The 9715-nt window shown below is 43.1% G+C and overlaps 1 long non-coding RNA gene across 1 annotated transcript in view; it reads left to right on the forward strand.

Annotated features, from left to right (window-relative positions):
• The first annotated feature begins 4631 nt into the window (after positions 1-4631).
• LOC123728982 (uncharacterized) overlaps positions 4632-9715 on the forward strand; it is an 11265-nt gene continuing 6181 nt past the window's right edge. The window contains exons 1-2 of the long non-coding RNA XR_006760672.1: positions 4632-4643; positions 6647-6650. This is a non-coding gene — a long non-coding RNA (uncharacterized lncRNA). The remainder of the gene's footprint in view (positions 4644-6646; positions 6651-9715) is intronic.

Consider the following 9715-nt stretch of genomic DNA (forward strand, 5'->3'; position numbering starts at 1 on the left):
TGTTTCAACCAGAGCCTGCAAAGCCACGATTCAGATTTTTGCCGCCTTCTGAGAGCCTATGGCAGCCGTAGGAAGTGTCACATAACAGCAGAGATCCTTTGTAATGGATAGAAATGGCAAAGAAGGCCAAGAAATGGTCAGACAGGGTACTTCCTGTACAGAATCTTCTCAGGTTTTGGCCTGCCATATGAGTTCTGTTATACTCACAGACACCATTCAAACAGTTTTAGAAACTTTGGAGTGTTTTCTATCCAAAGCTAATAATTATATGCATATTCTAGTTTCTGGGCAGGAGTAATAATCAGATTAAATCGGGTACGTTTTTTATCCGGCTGTGAAAATACTGCCCCCTATCCATAACAGGTTAATTGTTCCGATTTCAAACGCAGTTCCTCGACTAGCAGAATGTTTTAATTTCCTGCTTTTGTCTATAGTTGCTCAGTTCTCTCCACCTGTGCCCTCATGTTAGCCATGTCTTGCACGTGCTTCAGCTGTGCACTGTGGTATTGGACCGATGCCAACCTTTGATGGCGATACATAAGTGCTAAAGTGGAGAGAACCGTCACAAAGCCTCTGTTTGATGGTTGATTTTGGAGAGCGTTCGCAATTTCGGCTGTGTTTTCGCTAATGTCATAATTAGGGTTGGTATCCCTGCTGAGGTCAGAGATCAATCCTTTTATTGGTGGAGGTTCACTAATTAGCGGAGGAGTGGTGACCACCTCCTTTGGTAGCTTGCACATTATTAGAAACATTTAGAGGAAAAATGTTCCTATTTTTTTTCAATGTTTGGGTTTGGAATTCATTGGAAGCTGCAAAGACAAGTTTAATCTATTTATAGATGTTGACGAACCATCAGTACTGTACCAGTAATGTGGAAGTTGGACGTGAATGAATTTGCAAAAGCAAATTGAATTAATTAATCAATGCCAATGATTAATCCTACCTGGGTAGGCTATCTGGGTATTAAACTTGAATTAACCTGAGAGGTTGCTTCATCCAGGTTAATATGAGAAGTTTTAAAAGTGTCTCATTTGATTGGAAGAACATTAAGGGATGTTCAACAATTTAACTTATTAAATTGAATGAGACGATAATCCATACAATCTCCATTGATTGGATTTCATAAGTGTAAACAGTCAATCAAATGTTGGGAACACTCCCCACTATGGTACACTTCTTCCTTGGGCCGAAGCCACATGGGATTCCCGCTGGGGCGGGACTTCTGTCAGTACTGGATTACTGAATGGGTTTTTCAAAAACCAAATTTTACTGATTGATCAATTTTAATGATAAATCAAACCTGTATAGGCTATTTGGGATTTAAACTTTAATTAACCTGAGAGGTTTATCCTGTTAGGGCTAGGGGGCAGTATTGACACGGCCGGATAAAAAACGTACCCGATTTAATCTGGTTACTACTCCTGCCCAGTAACTAGAATATGCATATAATTATTGGCTTTGGATAGAAAACACCCTAAAGTTTCTAAAACTGTTTGAAAGGTGTCTGTGAGTATAACAGAACTCAAATGGCAGGCCAAAACCTGAGAAGATTCCATGCAGGAAGTGGCCTGTCTGAGAAGTTGTGTTTCATCTTGGCTCTTTTTATTGAAGACTGAGGATCTTTGCTCTAATGTGACACTTCCTACGGCTCCCATAGGCTCGCAGAGCCCGGGAAAAAGCTGAACGATATCGAGGCAGCCTCTGGCTGAAACACATTATCGCTTTTGGCAAGTGGCGGATCAGAGTACTATGGGCTAAGGCGCGTGCCCGAGTCGACCGAATGCTTTATTTTCTTTCGTCTGTTTAGCTAAACGCAGATTCCCGGTCGGAATATTATAGCTTTTTTATGAGAAAAATGGCATAAAAATTGATTTTAAACAGCGGTTGACATGCTTCGAAGTACGGTAATGGAATATTTAGAATTTTTTGTCACGAATTGCGCCATGCTCGTCACCCTTATTTACCCTTTCGGATAGTGTCATGAACGCACAAACAAAACGCCGCTGTTTGGATATAACTATGGATTATTTTGAACCAAACCAACATTTGTTATTGAAGTAGAAGTCCTGGGAGTGCATTCTGACGAAGACAGCAAAGGTAATAACATTTTTCTTATAGTAAATGTGACTTTGCTGAGTGCTAAACTTGCTGGGTGTCTAAATAGCTAGCCCTGTGATGCCGGGCTATCTACTGAGAATATTGCAAAATGTGCTTTCACCGAAAAGCTATTTTAAAATCGGACATATCGAGTGCATAGAGGAGTTCTGTATCTATAATTCTTAAAATAATTGTTATGCTTTTGTGAACGTTTATTGTGAGTAATTTAGTAAATTCACCGGCAGTGTTCGGTGGGAATGCTAGTCACATGCTAGTCACATGCTAATGTAAAAAGCTGGTTTTTGATATAAATATGAACTTGATTGAACAAAACATGCATGTATTGTATAACATAATGTCCTAGGGTTGTCATCTGATGAAGATCATCAAAGGTTAGTGCTGCATTTAGCTGTGGTTTGGGTTTATGTGACATTATATGCTAGCTTGAAAAATGGGTGTCTGATTATTTCTGGCTGGGTACTCTGCTGACATAATCTAATGTTTTGATTTTGTTGTAAAGCCTTTTTGAAATCGGACAGTGTGGTTAGATTAACCTCTATGGGCTAGGCGGGACGAATTCGTCCCACCTACGTAACAGCCACTTGAAGCCTGTGGCGCGATTTTCAAAACCTTAAAAATCCTATTACTTCAATTTCTCAAACATATGACTATTTTACAGCTATTTAAAGAAAAGACTCTCGTTAATCTAACCACACTGTCCGATTTCAAAAAGGCTTTACAACGAAAGCAAAACATTAGATTATGTCAGCAGAGTACCAAGCCAGAAATAATCAGACACCCATTTTTCAAGCTAGCATATAATGTCACAAAAACCCAGAAGACAGCTAAATGCAACACTAACCTTTGATGATCTTCATCAGATGACAACCCTAGGACATTATGTTATACAATACATGCATGTTTTGTTCAATCAAGTTCATATTTATATCAAAAACCAGCTTTTTACATTAGCATGTGACGTTCAGAACTAGCATACCCCCGCAAACTTCCGGGAATTCGCTAACATTTTACTAAATTACTCACGATAAACGTTCACAAAAAAGCATAACAATTATTTTAAGAATTATAGATACAGACCTCCTCTATGCACTCGATATGTCCGATTTTAAAATAGCTTTTTGGTGAAAGCACATTTTGCAATATTCTAAGTACATAGCCCAGGCATCACGGGCTAGCTATTTAGACACCCGGCAAGTTTAGCACTCACCAATATCAGGTTTACTATTATAAAAGTTTGATTACCTTTTGTTGTCTTCGTCAGAATGCACTCCCAGGACTGCTACTTCAATAACAAATGTTGGTTTGGTCCAAAATAATCCATTGTTATATCCGAATAGCGGCGTTTTGTTCGTGCGTTCCAGACACTATCCGAAATGGTAAAGAAGGGTCACGCGCATGGCGCAATTCGTGACCAAAAAATTCTAAATATTCCATTACCGTACTTCGAAGCATGTCAACCGCTGTTTAAAATCAATTTTTATGCCATTTTTCTCGTAGAAAAGCGATAATATTCCGACCGGGAATCTCCTTTTCGGCAAACAGAGGAAAAAATCACAAAGACGGGGGCGGTCAGGTCACGCGCCTAAGCCCAGAGTCCCTTGATCGGCTTCTTGAGAAAGGCGATAATGTGTTTCAGCCTGGGGCTGGGATGACGACATTCAGGTTTTTCCCGGGCTCTGAGCGCCAATGGACGACGTAGGAAGTGTCACGTTAGAGCAGAGATCCTTAGTAAAAGATAGAGATGGCAAAGAAGTTCCAGAAATGGTCAGACAGGCCACTTCCTGTAAAGGAATCTCTCAGGTTTTGACCTGCCATTTGAGTTCTGTTATACTCACAGACACCATTCAAACAGTTTTAGAAACTTTAGGGTGTTTTCTATCCATATGTAATAAGTATATGCATATTCTAGTTACTGGGTAGGAGTGGTAACCAGATTAAATCGGGTACGTTTTTTATCCAGCCGTGAAAATACTGCCCCCTAGCCATAACAGGTTAAGGGTGGGTGCCCTGGTTCGCACGGCGTACGAGGTTGTGGAGGTGGGGGTATCCCCCACTGGAGGTCATGCCCATAGAGATGGGTGTTGACCCGGTCAGTGAGTGACGGCTAAGGTGCCTGGAGGTCCAAGGCTCCAGGGAGTAAGCTCTACTCTCATGCCCGGAGATATGGGTGTTCCCCGGAGGGTGGGTGAAGGCCATCACTACCTGGTAACCCAAAATAATACCAGGCCCACAGCTGGACATAGTCTCTGGAGCGAAAGTTGAACATAGTGCAATTTCCGATCATTTTTGGACTTAGTCATTTTTCAAAATAGCTCTGTCACATTGATGTTTAAAATGTCCAGTGGCGCCCTCTTGTGGACAATCCCGGGTGGGGGTGTGTGAGAGGGGGGTAGGGAGCCGCCTATAGGGTGCTCCCTATCCGGGCATGGACCTAGTAGTTCGAGGGAGTAAGCTCTACTCTCATGCCCGGAGAGATGGGTGTTGCCTGGAGAGTGAGTGAAGGCCTAGAGGCCTGGAGGTCCGTAGTTCCACTGTCCTTAAGGGGGGCAGAGCAGTCAGCCTCTGTGGAGGTTGGCTGCTCTGTCCCCCTCTTTTTTTGGCCTGGTAACCCAAAATAATACCATGCCCACAGCTGGACATAGTCTCTGGAGCGAAAGTTGAACATAGTGCAATTTCTGAGAATTTTGGACTCAGCAAAGCTCTGTCACTAACTTACATTGATGTTTAAAATGTCCAGTGGCGCCCTCTTGTGGACAATCCCGGGTTGGGGGGGGGTGAGTGGGGGGTAGGGGGCCACCTATAGGGTGCTCCCTATCCGGGCATGGACCTTCATCACCCCCCTGAAGCCATTAAGAACCATCCCAACATATAGACATGATGAGCCATCAATGAACTCGGGTAAAATGTCTGAGTAAGAATCACTCTCTTAAGGTAGGGGTAAATGTGTGAGTAACTGGGACTCTCTTAAGTAGAGAAGGGATTTTTTTCAAACATCCAAAAATACCTCAGGCTGGCTCCAATGACTTGGGACCATACTATGGTGGTCTCAGAGTGGGTATGAAGGTCTGTATACTCTCATAAGTTATTTAAAACTGTTTTAAAAATTTCACCCCTGGTAACCCAAAAACATAGTGCAATTTCTGAGAAGAAAAACATAGCCGATTTTCTGAGCAGTTTGAACATAGTCATTTTTCTGAGACTTTTTTGAAAAGCTATGTAATTCCCTCTTGCTGTACCTCATTGAGTTGAGGCCACAGGATGGTGCTCTAGGGGTGGGTATGAAGGTCTCTATACCCTTTATAAGTATTTAAAACCGTTTTTCAAATTTCACCCCTGGTAACCCAAAATAAAACCAGGTGCATATGCTACGGACACGTCCCCACCAAAACCTTAAAACTTCCATAAAACACTCATTCTTCATCCCACTGACTTGGGACAGCAGTGGGGTGCTGAAACAGGTGTCCTGGGGGTGGTGATGGCCTTTAAAAGTAATTTAGACCCTTTTAAAAATGTCACCCCTGGTAACCCAAAAACATAGTGCAATTTCTGAGAAGAAAAACATAGCCGATTTTCTGAGCAGTTTGAACATAGTCATTTTTCTGAGACTTTTTTGAAACTTCCATAAATCATCCAGGCCGGCCCCCATTGACTTGGGCCCATATTAGGGTGCTCTCAGGGTGGGTATGTAGGTATGTATACCCTTTAAAAGTATTTAAAACCGTTTAAAAAATTTCGACCTGGGAGTAAGCTCTACTCTCATGCCCGGAGATATGGGTGTGTGAGAGGGGGGTAGGGAGCCGCCTATAGGGTGCTCCCTATCCGGGCATGGACCTAGTAAAACCAGGTGCATATCCTACGGACACGTCCCCACCGTACATTAAAACTTCCATACATGAAGGGAACTCTCATGCGCCAGCTGTGTGGTTAGTGAGAAAGTGCATGTTGCAAATGTACGCTCCCTTACTAGACGTCCGACTACGTCCGATAAATCCGCGGACGGCGTCGGGCCGCTCACAGGGGCCGGATCTTCCAGGAAGTCATCGAACGGAGTCTCTCGGACCTTCCGTTTCCATTTAATAAAATTTTCAAAATTTGGTCATTTCTTTGCAGTCCCAGATTATTCCACGAGAGGGCGAAAGGAATCATATTGCAAATGTAACATATATCACCAATCACGACATGGCTTTTTCTCCTAAACGGAAAAGAATTCGAAGACGAAACTCGGTCTGCGTGGGTTTGGCATTATGGGCAGTTGGCCCCGAACAGGATGGAGTCGAGGCCTCGACGCTTTTCGAGTTAAGGCTATTTTTCTGGGATTGAAAGTCAAACAGGAAAATAGAGTGCTGATTTGACCGCTTCACATCAAACTACATGAGCCTACGGTGTCAGGAAAAAAGGAACCATGCATTTACCAATGTTCATTTCAGAGAAATTGTACAATGACACATTGGTGATATTCAACAACAGGAGGTTTTTTTTCAAAAAAGTTACATATCCAGTTGCAGCGTGTTCAGATGAGTCTGTTAAGGCGGGTTTCGGAGCTCTGCGAGATTTCTGTGATTTTCTGTGATTTTCTGAAACAACACACACTTGTTCAACCCTCTGTAAATAAGTCAGTTCTTAACATAAAGACCTAAAACTCAATATTCTATAAGAGCCTAACGTTCAGATTCCTGTGTCAACCAGAAGTGCCTTAAAATGGTGTCATAGGGGCTGTTTTGAAGGGTTAAAAAGGTCAGATCTTTCCACAACTTCATATGTGTGACTAGGCAACCCTCGTGAACTGTAATTCAGTCATATATCCCATCAGATGTCAAAGAAAAGCTCTCTAACACACACACAAAGCAAGGACGGAGTGACACAGTGCGGTGCTTAAAGACACAAAGAGCCTGCAATGGCATTACCATTATCTCTAGGCTGTGCCGAGTTCAATGAGACGCCCCGCTTGACCGTAGCTCGCTCGGTCTGAGCGCATGACCGTGAGAAAACTAGGCCCAAAATGATGCCTGCACCAATATGTCAAGTGCTTTTGGGTGACAGTGAGAGAACCGTTAGGGTTAGAAGCACAATTCAACCTCAGGAGCGTTCCCGAGGTCCTCCCGATCTGTGCAAGCCTAACCTTGACCCTGTGGCATTAACCCTTCACAGTAAAAAGAAGGTGTTTAGATCAAAAAGTGTGCAATGACTTTTCTCCCCATAGGAATACATTGACAATTCTCCTAAATTCAACCTGAAGTCTATGTGGGTTATGAATGCCTTATGAACCTGTCTTCTATAACAATCCATCAGGCTACTGTGAGGTCTACCTGTGTCGATTCTAAGGTTCCTGGAGCAACCGGAAGTTGTTAAAATCACCCTAGAGCTATTGTCATATAAGCAACCTGCAGATAGTGAAAATCAAGCAACTCAACCATGTGTCATTCAGTCAAATCTTAAGGTAGAGACTTCATATTCAGGATTCTGTTTATGTCTACCCCAAAGACAACGTGTGTGGAGCAAGAGCTTCCTGTGACAACCGGAAGTGGTTAAAAACAGCCTAGAGCTATTGTCATTTAACCTGCACATAGTGAAAATCACGCAACTCAACCATCTGTCATTCAGTCAATTCTTAAGGTAGAGACTTCATATTCAGGATTCTGTTTATGTCTACCCCAAAGACAACGTGTGTGGAGCAAGAGCTTCCTGTGACAACCGGAAGTTGTTAAAAACAGCCTAGAGCTATTGTCATATAAAACGCACATAGTGAAAATCAACCAACTCAACCATCTGTCATTCAGTCAATTCTTAAGGTAGAGACTTCTTATTCAGGATTCTGTTTATGTCTACCCCAAAGACAACGTGTGTTGAGTAAGAACTTCCTGTGACAACCGGAAGTGGTTAAAAACAGCCAAGAGCTATTGTCATTTAACCTGCACATAGTGAAAATCACGCAACTCAACAATCTGTCATTCAGTCAATTCTTAAGGTAGAGACTTCATATTCAGGATTCTGTTTATCCCTACATTGGTGTTCCGGTTCGGGGAGTGGAGTACCCAGGTAGCGATGCCTGTGGATGACGTTCACCCATGCCGTACCGGCGCCAGAAACACATGTATTTCTCAAACCCTGTCTTTTAACAATGTTGATGGCGTTCCGAAAAAAACCCTCCAGCTAAGACAAGATACCTGATTAAGCGGTGCCCCGGCACCTGTGGCTCCGGCCACGGGCAGTTCAGGGCCTCCCGCTGGGCGCACGGTGGATTGACCTAGGGCCTCCTCCCCTCACGGGATAGGAGTGGTCCCTGGCTGTTCTCTGCTTAGTGTGCCCGGGTACAACCTCTATGTTGTGAGAGGTAGAGACTTCATATTCAGGATTCTGTTTATCCCTACCCCAAAGACAACGTGTGTCTTTTCTTTTTGCAAAAAAAACTAAAACACACACACACAATTTATCCATAGGGACATAGTGTGGGGCTTAGAGGCTTATACCGCCTTCAATAGTTATTTTTGTTCAAACGATTCAAGAACCGTCAGACCTAGAGCTCCGAAATTTTAGAAACCTGTTCTAGAGCTCAAGTCGATAGTGCACGGTGATTTATGTGGCTCTAGAAGGTTCTCAGACCGAGAAACCGCCTCGTGCATTTGCAATATGTTCAATTCATTTTGAATATCATGGACATGGCGACATGTAGAAATGTCCCAGAGTCGCAAGACTAGGTGCATTGAAACCGCCTGGGCCCATAGAGACGGACCCCAATGTCTCTGTCCGATAGCTCATTCAGGGACCCCGTAGTAACGCCCTGAAAAAGTGGATTTTCAGCACCAATTAAGGCCATTGCTCGGGCACCGAATGACCTATCGAGCCGAAACTTGGGATTCGGGGTCGCCTCACATAGGCCTACACATATTGTCAGAGCTGGATCCGCAGCTATAACGTAACTATGTGTTTTATGTTTTTTTATGGTTAAAATTGAAAGCACTGGGAATTATGGGCCTTCTCTGACATATGTGATAGTTGGCTTCTATACGAGTTGGAAAAAGTGGATTTGGTGTCAGATGGTATCAGTTTGGTGTCAGAATGACATCTAATTGACTGATGGACGCTGACTGCTGGGTGACAAGCAATGGAGAGGAACCACAGTCACTGCCCGGCCATCCCGACTTCATCGGGCCAGTCAATTATGCATTTCTGCAGTATTTTTGAGCATCCATAAATTCGTGATGCTAAATGCCCATTGAATCATATTGCAAACGTAACGCGCAATATTGCAAATGTAACGTGCATTTGCAATATGATTCAACTGCAAAAAATATCACCAAAGTTGACATGATGAATCATATTGTAAATGTAACGCGCAATATTGCAAACGTAACGTGCATTTGCAATGTGATTCAACAGAAAAAAATATCACCAAAGTTGACATAATGAAATCAACACAATGAGCGATAGAGAGGAACCACAGTCACTGCACGGCCATCCCCAGTTCATTGGGACAGTCAATTATGCATTTCTGCAGGGTTTTTGAGCATGCCAAATTCGTGATGTTGAGGCCCATTGAAACATATCGGTAATGCGCATCCGTGCACATGGTGACCCGAAAACCCATTTCGGGTTACCA

Source organism: Salmo salar, chromosome ssa19 (assembly GCF_905237065.1).
Source record: "Salmo salar chromosome ssa19, Ssal_v3.1, whole genome shotgun sequence".
Lineage (NCBI taxonomy): Eukaryota > Metazoa > Chordata > Actinopteri > Salmoniformes > Salmonidae > Salmo > Salmo salar.